This window comes from Artemia sp. Qi Xiang Cuo, chromosome 13 (assembly GCF_049724085.1).
Source record: "Artemia sp. Qi Xiang Cuo chromosome 13, ASM4972408v1, whole genome shotgun sequence".
NCBI lineage: Eukaryota > Metazoa > Arthropoda > Branchiopoda > Anostraca > Artemiidae > Artemia > Artemia sp. Qi Xiang Cuo.
Genome location: NC_142806.1, coordinates 32,197,023 through 32,211,757, shown reverse-complemented (window position 1 = coordinate 32,211,757; position 14,735 = coordinate 32,197,023). Strand labels below are relative to the sequence as shown.

General features: G+C 33.7%; 1 protein-coding gene and 1 long non-coding RNA gene across 3 annotated transcripts in view; both read left to right on the top strand.

The window, feature by feature from the left end:
• LOC148945200 (uncharacterized) overlaps window positions 1-13,731 on the top strand; it is a 33,287-nt gene extending 19,556 nt beyond the window's left edge. The window contains exon 4 of one of the 2 annotated variants that reach the window (XR_016142687.1): window positions 13,370-13,731. This is a non-coding gene — a long non-coding RNA (uncharacterized LOC148945200). Of the gene's footprint in view, window positions 1-6,143; window positions 6,276-13,369 lie in introns of those variants that run through there. The other variant, XR_016142686.1, reaches the window with a different exon arrangement.
• Window positions 1-14,735, top strand: part of LOC148945197 (uncharacterized) — a 350,765-nt gene that overhangs the window by 189,309 nt on the left and 146,721 nt on the right. The gene's annotated exons all lie outside the window — the stretch shown is intronic.

Below are 14,735 nucleotides of genomic sequence, written 5' to 3'. Positions count from 1 at the left end.
TTTATTTGGGGGGGGGGAGGAGAAGTGATCAAGGATACTTTGAATTTCGTGTTTTGGGAAACAATGCGAAATTTGTTTCCATCGGGTCATCGTAAAGGCGTCTTTGGCGTGCCTTTTTCACCACCCAACCTTATTAGCATAGACATTTTTCACCTCTTCGACTCGAGCTAATGGATTGTTTGGTGAGCGTAATTGGAGGCCCAAAGTGGAATCCTGAAGGCCGAAAATCATGAAGGGAATAGTCTCAAGTGGTAAAACACGCGTCTTAAATCAAAAGGCAATTAGTATGGATCTTGTATTTGGTCGTTGCTTTCTAATAAAGTTGGGTGTTTCTTTTTCAATTTCAGGATTACAAATGAAGGAGCGAAAATGCAATGTCACAAAAAACACAGTTAATAGCTCATATTTTCTACATCAGATTTCGTTTTATAACATAACTGGTGTCGAGGGATTTCTGAGCCTCTTCATTATAACTAACGCGAGTATTGAAATATTACAATTCAACAAAACACTGTCAGCACATATATCCTAAACCAGGTTTGATTTTAGCCAAAGCTAGTATTAAAGCCACAAAACATAAACAAAAGCAGTATGCCTGCATCTGATTTAGTATAAAGCCTAAAACATCTCCCAACTACCATTTGTTTCTCGTTTTCTCTGACTACATCATTTAAAAGATGTGACATAGGGAATAGGTCATTCGATTGGGGCAAGCCAAAGAAAATCTAAACCGAAAACCAGAAACGTTGAAGCACCAGGGACGCCTCACTTTTTGGTATAAAGTACATGACCTTTTTTTGTAAAACATATTTGTATAAATGTAAGTTGATACCGCACGAAATTAATTGAACACATCCCTAAACACAATCAAAATCCTTAGCCTTGAATAAATTCATATATGACAAAATACATCGGGTGATGATGCATCATGAAAGATGTATCTCTTTATAAATATTATCGTGAGGATTCATATAAAAGTACATTTTTCTTTTTAATTTATTTGTGTTTTTTTTTGGTGGTTTTGTTATGTTTCTGTTTTGTTGGTTTGGTTGGTTGGTTTATGTTTGTTTGTTTGTTTGTTTAAACCATTTGGTTAGGTTTATGTTGGTTTGGTTTTGTTGGTTGATTTATGTTTTGTTGGTTTTCTTATAAAAGAAAGTTTCTTTCTTATAAAAGAAAGCAATTAGATAGCAACGACCAAATACAAGATCCATACTAATTGCCTTTTGATTTAAGACGCGTGTTTTACCACTTGAGACTATTCCCTTCATGATCACTGGACAGGCACTAGTCGGAATAGATGCAACATAACTATATTTACGAAGTTAGAGGGAGGAGCTAGGGTGCTTGGACTCAAGGATTCCGCTTTGGGCCTCCAATTACACTAACCAAACAATCCATTAGCTCGAGTCGAAGAGGTGAAAAATGTCTATGCTAATAAGGTTGGGTGGTGAAAAAGGCGCGCCAAAGACGCCTTTACGATGACCCAAGGGAAACAAATTTCGCATTCTTTCCCACAATATGAAATTAAAAGTATACTTGATAACTTCTCATCCCCCCCCCCCCCCAAAAAAAAGACTTGGTAAATTTGTACTCTTGGGTGAAATGCAAACAAAAAAGAAGGATATACTAAAAAAGGGGCGCCACAGACGCCTTTACGATGACCTGAGGGAAACGAATCTCACCTCCTTTCCAAGAACTCAAAATTCAAATTCTCTTTGATCACTCCTCCTCTCCCCCCCCCCAAAAAAAAACTTGGTAAATTTGTACTTTTGGGTGAAATGCATACAAAAAAGAAGGATATGCTAAAAAAGGCGCGCCACAGACGCCTTTACAATGACCCAAGGGAAAAAAATCTCGCCTTCTTTCCCAAAACACGAAATTCAAAGTCTCCTTGATCACTCCCCCTCCTCTTACCCCCAAAAAAATCGGTTAATCTGTAGGGCCACGCCATATCTAAAGGAAACATGCAAGCAAGATGAATGCAGTACCATTAAATTTCTTGCTTTATGCTCTTTCCAAAGGTCATGATAGCTTTTATGACAATGTACACCTCCGCCCTGATCCCAGATATAGTCCTAAATAATATATTTCTTCCTCTTTTTTTCTTTCTTTACATTGCGTGGTGCGTCTTCTTTTTAAGCCGGTTTATTGTATTCTTGACCAGGTGAAATTCAGTTCCTCCGAGCGATTTTAAAAGAACTGTCAAATTATTTTGAAATGTGGATAACAGTGGAAGGAAACATGATAATCAGATTGATACATGGTGCATACTGCAAAGTAAAAATTTCATTTTTTCGTGTTTTCTTTTAGTTTTATATACGTCCTGGGGCCATATCCAGGACCATCAGAAGAGGAGGGAGGAGGAGGTACAACATCATAAAAAGTGGTATGTGGGTGAAACATTAAGCGAGGAGTCTAATAGTACAAATTCTCTTTCTTATCACTTTTCATTTAGATGTAGTCAGCAACTGCAAATATACTGAAAAAAAAAAAAAAAAAACCAAGTTGCAACTCCGAGGTAAAACAGGGTATGCTTATCATACTTCGTATGAGATTCGTTACTTTAATGATAGATACTGGCTGTATGCAATCTCTATAATGAGAAATAGTCACTTGCCTTTGGACATAAAGAACGTCTATTCTCTCGTGACGATAGAAAACTAACTGGCTCTGATTGTAAATTTAATCCGGAGGATTATTGGATTTAATATCCCACTATATAGCCTCTCATGATTGGCTGGATTTTACGGAAACCTACCAATTTTATAAAGAAACATTGCAACGTAACTCTCGTTGGCTTAAATCAATTTTAGGCTCCTGGAAACGTCTAGACTAACCCGAGAGTTAAAATGAAAACACGGTAATAGACTTGTAAATCTTAAGTCTCGGGCATAGAATCCATTTCAGGCTGAAGCGATTACAAGGGGAGGGGGAGCAATAGTTCCGGAAAGTAGCAACAAAATAGAGTTTCACTCAAAACATGCAATTATATATGAATTCGACGCATCCCTTTTTATACAAAACTAGAAACAATGAATTTGTACACTTCTAAATCTCCTCAATCAGCGGTTGTTAACGTAGCAAATCTCAACTTTGATAAACAAGCAGCAAAACAAACCTGAAAATCTAGTGCTTCTTCTCGTAGCAATTTCGTCTTCCATATCAGCAACAACTGTCAAGGGTGAAAATGGCTGTCGATCATGCATGTTTCTCTACTTGCGATTCAATTATTCACTTTTCAGGAGGTAATACTGGGCTAGCTTGAAAATTTTCTTGATCTTCTTAGTGTTAGATCAGGTCTTAGTGTTTTCAGTGTGTGTTTCTGTGTTGCATAGTTTGCGGAAAATTTTCTTGATTTTCTTCGTCAGCTTCTTCATTTCCATATTTGGAAAAATGAGGCACCTAAAAATGAAGAAGAGCAATAAATTGATCTATTCAGAAAAGTATCGCTTACGAAACACGTGACTTGAGCTTACAATCTGAATAAAGTTCTAATAACAAAAAACTCCGGTGTCAACACAGCCCCCCAGGGCCTGGGGATAGGCGTTGTAAGTTATGTCCTGGGGATATATATGATTGTTATGGAAGGGATGCTCGTATAAAATTCCTAGAGGGCTCATTTCATTGGAAATTGAAAGTTGCAATTCACTTTTTAAGAGTCAAAAATGATTAGAGGGCAGCTAGCCTCTCCCCACACTCCATTTATTTTTTTCCATGAGGCACTCCATATAGAAGATGTCGTCGTAGAAACTTCAAAGGGGGCTCATTTGATTGACAATCGAGAGTACTAGTGTCTTTTTTATGATTCAAAAGTCCTTTTTCCCCAAATACATCTGATAAAAAATTTGAGGTAGCCATTTTGTTAAAAATAGTTGAAAGATCAGATAAGAAAAACTCATGTGTCAACACACCCCCCCTCCCCCTGGGCCGGGGAAGGCGTTGTAAATATTGCTCTGGATACATATATGGTTCTTATGGAAGGTATGCTCGTATAAACTTCAGAGAGGGCTAATTTGAATGGAAATTAAAAGTTGTAGTTCATTTTCTCAGAGTGAAAAACATCAGAGGGCAACTACCCCCTCCTGTCCTCAACACCTTTGGGCGTATCAAAAGGATAAATCCATCCGATAAAAATTTCAGGTGACTATTTTGTTAAAAATAGTTCAACCATCAGATATTAAAACTCCAGGGTCGACACAACCCTCAAGGCCCAGGGATAGGCGTTGTAACTTATACTCTGGGGATATATATGGTTCTTATATAACGGATACTCAAATAAACTTCCGAGAAAACTCATTTGATTGATAATGGAAAGCTCTAGTTCACTTTTAAAGAATCAAAAGAGACCGAAGCTTAATCTAGTCCCCCCATGCCCTTTATCCCTAAACCCATCTGATAAAAATTTTGAGATAGCAATTTTGTTAAAAATAGTTCAAATACCCGATAATAAAAACTCCGAAGTTGACACAAGCCCATTTTTTCACTTTGATATTGTTACTTTGATATCAGCTTTGATACATTGAGGAATATTTGATTTTTTTTAAAGTTTGATTTTGAATTTTTAAAAGCTTGAATTTTTTTGCTATCAAAAACGAACATAAATTAATTAAAAAAAATTTCCGAAAAATAATTTTTTAAAAGAAAAAATGTTTATTTATACTTAAGATCAGCATATACAAACACATTTTAAAATTAAAACTAAAAACGACCAGAAATTACTACTAGAGAATAAAAGAAACCCAAAATGAAACAAGTAATACACAAGAGTAATATATACAACAAGTAATAATATAAATGAATAAATAGATCTTAAAGCGAGTCATGCTTTGATTGAATATGAATATCAAGCTTAAAATGAAAAAAAAAATTTTCCTATTGAAGAATAAATTAAACTTAAAGCAAACAGAAATTAAATAATCAATCAATGTAAACAAATATACAATAGATATTATTGTAAATTAATAAATAAATATTAAAACGAGTGAAACTTAAATTGAATATGTAAATCAAGCTTGAAACGACAAAAATTACCACAAACAAGAGTTTGGGTATGACCTTCTTTCACTGTAAAAGTCTAAAACCTACTGCGTGATTGGCGATTTACTGAAAACCAATTTTTGAACAAATGTTTTCTTTGTCATGAAAACAAATGATACAAATGATTTGTATCTACTGAGCTTAAGTTTAACATGACCTTTACTTTTCTTTGAAAAACTTATTTTTCGGAAAGTTTTTTTTTAATTAATCTTGATAAACATGCACTTTTTGACAACCAGCATTCTTCATCATCTAATCGCAATCGTTGGAAGTCTTCCTCATTTTCATCGCACAATTGTCCAAATAAAAGCGTATTCAGTGCACTCCTTATACCCTCCCCGGCCCTGACAATTTCTTCCTAGATGATTCTTCCCCAATGTAAATTGAATGGCCAAAAGAAAATTGGGAACAAAAAAATGTATAATTGTACCTCAGCTATTATGAAGGAATAGCAGTGGGTCTTTGTTAAAGGGGGGGAAGGGGTGGCCGATGCCTAAAAGAGCACATTTAAAAGCTAGAATTGAAATACCAAACCTCCACGAGCTTTCAGATATGCGTCGTCTACATAGAATGATGCTTCCCTTCTTTTTGATAAATAATTTTTCTAACATTTATTCGTAAATTTCATTTAACTAAACTAAATTGCTTCAGATTTCATAAAAATTATATTTAATGATGGGTGAATGCACATCAGCTAATATGAATAAGGGGTGGTGGATCATTTAAGGTGGGGAAGGCAGATGCCTTAAAGAGTATATTTTAAAGCCAAACATCCTGACGATAATTGAACCTTTAGTTAAGCACCAAATTAATTCTATGGAACCGAGAGGGATGTTTTAAAGAATATTTTCCACCTGACGTTGCCTTTGTGCATGACTCAATCGGTTGACTGCAACATGTACGCATGTTCTTTTCACAAAAATGACAATGTGACAAGATGCTGCCATTTGTTTTGTTCCTATTTTTCGCAAAAGCCCAGTCTTTTGCTACTACTTTAAGGCTTGAGATGAATCGCCCAAGAACAAGAGGTGGAAGGAACTCTCATCTTGACGATCCTGATATGCTCACTCACTATAGAAACTCCCTATTTATTCTTTATCTAGATCACTTCATATCGTAGCTGAGACAGCGTTTTGAACTTCAACCGTATCTTTTGTCTCACCTCAGCGTTTTTGTTCCTTCGAAGATTGAATATGTTGATCCCAAAACCATGAAGCTGAAGTCTTTGCTTGAATCATATGATGATATTCTTCCCGGGCCAGACTGCTTAAAGCAAGAGGTTGAGCTTTGTGCAGAAAATTGGAAAAAATTCTAATCAAAGAAGGGAAAAGAATGAAACTCGGTCTTTTTTTGCAATATTTCTCTTCTCTTGGCTGTCCTTGACACGTTGTCTGTTAGAACTAAAATTTTTAGCTAAACTGACGAATACAAACAACTTTTTCAAATCGTCACTATGTTTCACAATACATTTGATTTTTTTTTTTTTTTTTAGTCTATGTTAACGGATCAAAAATCCTTTTGCTTTTTTATCACAAATTCGACGCAATAATCTTAAGACACAAAAATAAATACAGACAGAAACTATATGGTGCTTCAAACTATTATTAGAATAAAGGTCAATATTAAAAATATTAGCATAAATATATCTCAACCCCAAAAACGTTAAACATACATTTGCCCCCCCTCGGCAAAATTGCCTGATATAGTAGCTGATTTCAGGTATGTGTGTTATTAGAACATCAATTTGATTGGTTTCTTTTTTAGAAAGCCATGTGATTGAGAAGTCTATGAAGTCTCTCATTAACTACACAGCTGAAAGTAAGGCTAAGTATCATAAGGCTAGAATTTGGAACGTTCTTTTAATGCTGTTTTTTGCAAAGTTCACTCGAAAAAAAGAAGACTACGGATAAGGAAAGAACCAAAATAATAAAAAAAAAAGTAGACGAATCAGCACATATAAGTAACCCCTTACCCTTGAAGATGAACGTTCCCTATAATACTCGCCGATAGGTCACTCTTGACACACGAAAAATCCTCAGACAATGAAACTTTGAAGAATACATAAGCGTGGGCTTTGAAGTCTAGAAGCCTAAAATTGATTGATTAACGCCCCCTTGACCTTGGGTACCTACCAACCAGATTTCAAGCAAATGCTGACAGTTTAATGCGGCTTTAAAATGAAAATCATTCTTCGTATGCAATATGATGAATGACGTAATAATCGTAGGCTACAACCACAAATGAGGCTATAGTGAAACTATATAACTAAGTCATTTGCTATGGTGTTTTTAGAATTAGGAATGGCTAATAAGTTAGGTCTGTGATGAAAACTACTAAGAAAAATCTATGAGATTTCTGGGGTTGCAAAATATTATTTGCAATTTGTGAATATTATTGCAAAAATATGTGATATCTGTGAAATGTTTTTGGGGTAGTAACAATGACAAACTAGTTTGTTCTTTACTAGTTTCTACTAAGAAAAAATCGAAAACTTGTTCTGTGTGTAATTTGACGGAATAGACCGCTTTTCTATCACGTTAACGATTGAAGTGCCTTCATAGAAAAGGTAAGCTATGATACCAGGGAAGCTTTTGGAAAACAAGCAATAAGAAGCGATTACACTGACAGGACGTTTACATATTAAATTCTTGACGTATGACGCATTATTAACATGGCATGACGCATTAAATTCATTCAAAACTCTTTAATTTCAAAGCTATTCGTGCTCTTAAGCGTAACGGAAAACACACCACTTGGAAAATATTGTTTCTTCATTTACTAAAAGAAAAAAAGAAGAAAATTTACTAAAATTAAATTAAACTTAATCAATCTGTTGCAATATGAAAGCGAAAATTCTTCAAGACTCTGACTCTGTCGTCATGCAATCATACATAGTGCAAGTGGGAGAAACAGAGGGTTGGTGCATAGGGCTACTGACCCCCTTTTGTGGGTCTACAATCAAGATTCAAAAACCTATCATGATTCTGCCTAAAAAAAAGGTGAAAATGCCTGTTTCTGTTTAAAAAGTTGGCGTTGGGAGGGGGCGAGAAGGACCGGAGGAGTCATAGACCCACTTTATACCTCTCATTAATAAAAATGGATAATTATAGCTTTATGTTTTATTTGAACGAGGTGCATCTTTTCTATATTTCTTCTTAAAACTTGGGGGGTTTTGTTGGAGGTGGCCACGGACCCCTTTGTTTCTCAAATTATAGAGATAGAAAATGATTAAGCCTTTCCAATTGGGCAAGATGCCACCTGCCTACCTTTTTGCCTAAGAGTTTGTCATCTGTAGAGCACTTTCTCTAGCTTGAACTCGTTTTGCAAAATGAAAACAGGTTGTTTTTGCACCGAATCAAAACTTACCTCATTTTTTACCGAATTAGAAATCCGTGAAAGAGCTGGTTTTTACAGTCAATATCAGACTTAAAAAAAAACTGATTCATCTCATACACTTTGTAGAAAAAGTAGGTGTCAAAAACTCCGGTCAGATCATCAAAGATTATTGATCAGCGTTATAAAAAACTTTTTTGATTTCTTGCCTTGAGTTAACTTTCTAATACTACTGCTAAGAAAGGAGCGAAAGGTCAGCTCCAATTTCGTTTCAGCAGTAAGCTAACTACTACAGCTACAATGAACCTTTCCACTTTAAAGCCAAAACATATCTTGAAAAAACAAAAGTTTGGTGGAACAGCTTCAGATAGTCCTCCCAAATATAGATTGTAAAATCTAAGATTGGGCATTGTAGGCTGTCTAGCTCAAGGACAATCAAAAATCGTCCTTTTTTGGTCCAAGAAATAATTGTACGCAGCTTTCCAAAATGTAGTATCCTATTACATTACATAAACAGTAAGATTTTGCTAAGTTAAGATAAATTTCTTAACTTAGCAGTTAAGATATTGCTTGATAAATTTTGTGTTCCCCCCTCCATGTGAACCCCCCCCCCAAAAAAAAAAACAAACAAAAAAAAACATAAAATAAAAGGCTGTAACTTTGTTTATGCTGTACTAAAAATAAAAGAGATTGTTTAAATTGGAATTTCTGTGTAACTGATTGATTATTCTATACATTTCTAAGGAGCTGATTGAAAATGAGAGAACATAAAAATAAATAAAGTGTACAGTTTTAAAAAAAAGTATCGCACATAATCGACTGTCACCCGTGTATCCTTATAGATGATTTTTTTTCGTGGAAACTTCATTAGGTTAGTATCTATCTTTCTTAACTGTTTCGTTTTCTTTAAGTGCTTATGTAATCCTAGCCTTTTAGGATTTCTGAGAGACATGGGGATCTATTCACTATTTATCGTAGTTCATGCTCTTTTTAGGTTAGACTTCAATGTTCATTGTCATTTCTCCTCTTTCGAAATTTCATTTCTTCTTTCACACTAATCTCGATTCGCTTTAAGTTTGATGTATTATATAAGCCAATTTATGTTCATTTTAAGTTAACTGGGTAATTGGCATAACTGGTAAAATTTTCATGTAAAAATTATGTTTTACTTTTCCTTTTTTTACTTGGTATATTGCGTTTTGTTGTGTCTAAATTCATGGATTAAAAAAAATTCCGTTGGAAGTCATTGTGGAAATTGTAAGTTACGCACTGTATTTTGTTTTAGAACTCTCCTATTCCAATTGGAGTTCTATATTTTTAATTAGTGATTTCAGGAACTTTGGAACTCCGAAGTTAGAGGAAGTCAAACGTAAAGTGAGAAATCTGTACTTTATGACACTTTTATTTACTTTATGAAATTTGCTTTATGACACTTGTTTAATTGCTAAACACAATTCTATGAGCGATCCCTGAACAGTTAACAGTCGAAAGAGGTGAAGCATGGCTTAATTTAGGAAACTTAGTGGAGGGAGAGGGAGCTGCGGTGGTAGAAACTTGCTTTAGGCGCTCGACTTGTACAGACCAAAATTATACCCAAATATTTAGACTAAATTTTTAGACCAAAAATAAAAAAAAATTATGACAGCAGTAAGAATCCTTTGGCACTTAGAGAAATAACAGTATAAACTAACAACACTTTGATCCTTTGATTAAGACACATGTTCAACCACGTACTATTTAATTTAATATCTAAGCGGGCCTGGATAATGTATGTATGTATTTCCAAAAAAACCATCGGGCCATAGAGAAAAAAACAACAAAACATAAACATAACAAAACCAACAAAAAACACAAATAAATTAAAAAGAAAAATATGCTTTGATATGAATCCTGACGATTATTTATAAAGAGATACATCTTTCATGATGCATAAACACCAGATGTATTTTGTCATATATGAATTTATTAAAGGCTAAGGGTTTGGATTGGGTTTAGGGATGTGTTCAATTAATTTCGTACGGTATCAACTTACATTTATACAAATCTGTCGTACAAAAAAAGGTTATTTAAGTTATTCCCAAAAGTGAGGCGTCTCTGGTGTTTCAACGTTTTATTTTCTTTTATAAGAACTTCGTTGCTTTCTTTTATAACATAACTGGTGTCGACCAGTTATGACCGACAGAGTCAGAGTCTTGAAGAATTTTTCTTTCATATTGCAACAGACTGATTAAGTTTAATTTAATTTTAGTGAATTTTCTTCTTTTTTTCTTTTAGTAAATGAATAAAGAATATTTTCCAATTGCTGTGTTTTCAGTTACGCTTAAGATTACGAATAGCCTTGAAATTAAAGAGTTTTGAATGAATTTAATGCGTCATGCCATGTTAGTAATGCGTCATACGTCAAGAATTTAATATGTAAACGTCCTGTCAGTGTACTCGCTTCTTATTGCTTGTTTTCGAAAAGCTTACCTGGTATCATAGCTTACCTTTTCTATGAAGGCACTTCAATCGTTAACGTGATAGAAAAGCGGTCTATTCCGTCAAATTACACACAGAACAAGTTTTCGACTTTTTCTTAGTAGAAACTAGTAAAGAACTAACTAGTTTGTCCTTGCTACTACCCAAAAACATTTTACAGATATCATATATTTTTGCAATAATATTAACTAATTTCAAATAATATTTTGCAACCCCAGAAATCTCATTGATTTTTCTTAGTAGTTTTCATCACTGACCTAACTTGTTAGCCATTCCTAATTCTAAAAACACCATAGCAACTGACTTAGTTATATAGTTTCACTATAGCATCATTTGTGGTTGTAGCCTACGATTATTACGTCATTCATCATCTTGCATACGAAGAATGATTTCATTTTAAAAATTATTTTTTTTTAATTGCAAAGGCACTAGATATACAAATTTTTTTATCTCTTTATTATGTCCCAGTGCCTCGCTAGCAGCGTAAGAAGAAAAAAAGTACACATAAGTTGTATTTAGTGTTTTTTTAATTCACTTAAATGGTGGTACCTCTGCCAAAAAGTCAATCAAGGAGGTTACAAATTATTTTTTTGAAACTCCCTTGAATTTGTTTGCAAAATAGCATTTTACTATTAAGAATAATTTAGATAATAGTTGCCTTTCTTGTATCAGCTAGAAATGGTGATCCTTTCTCGCTTGCCAGTTTTATAAAATGTGTTTTTCAATTTTTTGTTGCTTTGGGATCTAGTTGGTCCTGTACTAGGTTGCAAATACCGCTGCAACCTCGAAAAGAAGATCTGAAATATATTTTTTTCATTTTTCAAAAGATATAGTCTTTAAATTTATCTTAAAAAAGGCATATTGCCGCATTGATAAAGGTGTATTTTTTATGCTAAAATCGGATCAGAAATCAGGCCTGGTTCCTTACAAAAGTATAGAGATAAAAAGTTATTTACCTTCCCCAAAACCAACTTCTAATACCATATAGTTTATAAGTATGTGATATTCTATCTCGGGGTTATTGGATAAAGCTCTAAAATTACCTTCCTAAAAGTCAACTGCGAGATCAGATGTAAAAAGGGTTCTTGTGCAAAAGTTTGGTCGCAAATAACCTTAAAATTAAATCAGAAAGACATCTTCCTTCTGAGTTTTAAACGCATTTTATATTCCAGAAAAAAAAATAAGAGATTACATCTTTCTGTGCTCGAACTTTTAAAAAAGACACAAAGACGGTCTTACCATTTATTGAAAAACTATTTAGTACACAAACACCATCAACTTTATATCAGACTTATTATCCGAAAATCCAAATTTTGAAATGGAAAAAAAAAATATCAAATTTAATCAAAATAAGTAAACACTTAAAATAAAGAGGATAGATCAAAGAACAAATTAAAAAAATAAGATTGAAAAAAACTACGTCGTCACGTCACACGCAGGAAGCGAGGGAAAATATATTTTTTTCACGAATTTTTTACTATTTCGAAAATTATTTGAAAATATCCTTTCGTTTTATTCCTCTTAGATTTTTCAGCCAAGGAAAAGACAACGTTTTCCGGGTGCAACTAAAGGTCAAGGAAAAAAAAACTGAAAGACAAAACTCAAATTTCAATTGGCTTTGATCTTTATCTTCTAAATTCCTATGTTAAGAATAGATTTCAAAATGGATTGGTCTGAACTGACCAATTTTTACTAATATTGAAAAATTAGCAAACTGAATAATTTTGAAAAAGAATTTCATGCATGAATTCACACTAATAAAGAAAAAACCTAAGTGTATTTTGAGTTCTTAGAATCTTTATAAAACTTAAACCATTCATGATCCCAAAAATTGAGGATAGGGATTATAAAAGCGTATCACCCAACCCTTAGTTTTGGTATTTAGATATAATTCATGATAGTTATTATAAAATTGTATTACCCAACCCTTAGTTTTGATATTTATATGTAATTCAAAGTTTTTAAAAATAATAAAAAAAAAATTATTGAACCATATAAACACCAATAAACAACAAGTTTTAAATTTATCCCATGCGCAAAATCTTTTTTTTATTTCATTTTTACCTCCTTTTTTTCTTTGTGAAATCTTCATTAAATATAGCATGCATGTCTTTGCATATTGATAAGTCTAGCAAAATCCAGCATTATTGAATACATGCTCACTGTCAAAAACAGAATCAGCAACCAGAGAAGCGGTGGTTCTAGGCCTACGTACGAAGTGGGCAGCTGTCACCCTCTCCCCAATTTTTCTGATATCTGACATTAAATTGTTTTCAATTTATATTATTACACTCATGTGGTGTAACTAGCCCCCTCTCCAGATTATGGGGCCTAAAACAACAAATGAAGGAGAGAACAGCCAGCTAGAAATAATGGTAAACAGAAACAGTTTTCAATACTCAGAGCCATATTTCTGAAGTGTCTGAACTTGGCCGTACGCTGAGTTTGGAAAATAACAACAAATATTTACTTATAAAGACTTGTTCTTAGCGATAAAAATATTTTTCTTTTCCTTTAGGAGTCAGTACTTTTGAGGAAGAATGAGAAAAAAGGAAATCTTCAATTCCATTTGGACAAACGAAATTTTTCTGTGAAAATCAAAACACTCTAGGGAATGACTTCAAGTTTTATGCCATTGAGGTTTGAAGTTACTAGCACATTACCAATTGAAACACATTTGGTGATTTCTACGTGATGCATTTAGGTTGAAATTTAAAAATGATAAAGCCTTAATATCTTGTATTTCTGTGGACGATTAAAAAAATATTATCCTAGTAGCAAGCATAATATAAAATAAACCTCCCAAATGACTAAAGTAGATGTACCAAAGAATATAAAACAGAATAAAACAAGTCCTATTTAATAAATGAGTCCTTAAGCCAGGGATAGCAAGTAAGTAGCAAAAAGGACGAGCCTTTTGAAATTTGGCTATCAATAAGTCTAATTTAGACCCATATTAAAACCAATAAATCGATTTTCGAAGTAAAAAATAACTGAATTTGTTAGGGAACCCACAGCATTGATGAAACCAGACAAATACTCCTCCCCAAACAGCGTTTTTCATACATTTCCACTGCCTAAAAATGTTTTAAGCTTCATAAATTTCCCCCTAGAAAATGTCTGCAAAGACCCGCAGTAATTGTCCTTAGGATTGCTATATCCCTCGCTGGTCCTGTCCTAAACATATAGGTATACAAATTTTACTAATTTCCACTGTACAACAACACTCAGGGGCAGACCACATGGCAGTAAGGATGGTTGTAACCAGTCAAATGAGCAGCAATTCAAATCTCTGCGAAACCGTAAAAGTAAACCGATGAAATAAAAGTCAACAAAGAATTTTGTACAAAGTTCCATGTTCGTTAAAACGTGTCACCACAGTTTCTTCTTCTACATGGATGTAGATGGCAAAACGTCTTCTGATGGTTGAGTTTTTTTGACGATTCCAGCCCCTTTTTCCATTTCCCTGCAAAGGAATACAATATAATAATAGACCCTCTTAACGAGTGCAGTACTAAGTGGTCTTGTTTTTGAGTGGAATGTGAATAAGTGAATTGAATAAGAATGATTTGCGCCAGATCCGTATCACTTATTTTAGATATTGCAAATTTTTACTGTACCTTCCAACTTCATATTGTAATGCACGTATTATTGAGAAGTATTGTGCTGCCGACATTATCCAATCGTTTGAATTGCTTAGTACTAATTTAAAAAGAAATGCCTATGTGTCCCTAGGCCCAAACCATAATATTATCCGTGTGGTTTTGTCAGTGATTAAGGTTTAAGTTATCTTTGTTTCTGTGTATTTGATTTTTCTTCCTTTTTAGTATACTTTACTCCGCTTGTTTTGTGTAAAAGTGGGTTATATATAAACTATTATTATT